The sequence below is a fragment of the Schistocerca americana genome, chromosome X, assembly GCF_021461395.2.
Source record: "Schistocerca americana isolate TAMUIC-IGC-003095 chromosome X, iqSchAmer2.1, whole genome shotgun sequence".
Classification (NCBI taxonomy): domain Eukaryota; kingdom Metazoa; phylum Arthropoda; class Insecta; order Orthoptera; family Acrididae; genus Schistocerca; species Schistocerca americana.
Genome location: NC_060130.1, coordinates 471492170 through 471493322, shown reverse-complemented (window position 1 = coordinate 471493322; position 1153 = coordinate 471492170). Strand labels below are relative to the sequence as shown.

General features: G+C 48.8%; 1 non-coding gene across 1 annotated transcript; it reads right to left on the bottom strand.

Annotated features, from left to right (window-relative positions):
- Positions 1-660: 660 nt before the first annotated feature.
- LOC124557486 lies at positions 661-767 on the bottom strand. The gene has a single exon (XR_006968742.1). It is a non-coding gene; the product is annotated as a U6 spliceosomal RNA (small nuclear RNA).
- Positions 768-1153: the final 386 nt, after the last annotated feature.

Sequence of the window (1153 nt, the reverse complement as noted above, 5' to 3'; positions counted from 1 at the left end):
TATCATTTATTCGTAGTGATTACAATATAACTGCTGGTGATGCTGCCGCAATAAAAACAAAAAGCGCCTAATGAATGAGGTTTTCAGTTTTCAGAGAGCGGAAGACAGATAGAATCCAAAGTAACAGGAAGAGGTTAATCTAGGTGAGCGTGGGACGGAATTTCTATGCATCTCCTCGCGGCTGACCTCTCGCGTATTTGTTGTGTACCTCGTGTGTGGTACCAAAAAGTGTGGAAATGGAATCTAGGTGAGCGTGGGACGGAATTTCTACGCATCTCCTTGCAGCTGACCTCTCGCGTATTTGTTGTGTACCTCGCACGTGATACCCAAAAGTATGGGAATGGAAATGAGCGTTTGGCGTCATTGGCCGGGAGGCCCCTTACGGGGCAGGTCCGGCCGCCTTGGTACAGATCTCATTACATTCGACGCCACATTGGGCGAGCTGCGCGCCAGATGGGGATGAAATGATGATGAAGACAACATAACACCCAGCCCCTGAATGGAGAAAATCCCCGACATAGGACGGCAGTCCGTCACGCTGACCATTCAGCTATCTTTTTTTTTTATATTGTTGATCTCATTTTGTTCGATTTTGTACGTTGTATTTCTTCGGGGCGGACGTCCCATGATGCTTGTTCAAGTTGACCGAAAACGCTGAGCTACCGTGCCGGCATCTTCACGATTTTGCATGTCATCCTTGCGCAGGGGCCATGCTAATTTTCTCTATCTCGTTCCAATTTTAGTATATGTACCGCCGAAGCGAGTACAGCTATCGGGGCGGACACCGAAAAGTATGATTTCACGAGATGGGAACTAAACCGGTGACCCGCAAGTCGTCACTCAGAGACTATAGTCGAACCACCACGGCAGATGACGCATAGCTCGGGCCATTGCACCCTCTCTTCGCAAAACAGTGACACACTGTTTTGGAGTGAACTGTAGCTTGCCAAACGTGTATTTAGTCAGTGGTCCTTCGTATGATGACGTTGGTGGATCCTCGCGTCCTGGTCGTGTTGTTCCATCCTCACGATCACTATGACTTTAAAATGGAGTTAGCTCCATCAAGGCATTGGAATCGTCGGACGGGGACAGTCAGATGGAGTTACCTCCGTCGAGGCACTGAGATCGTCGCACAGGTCTCCTATATTCCTTG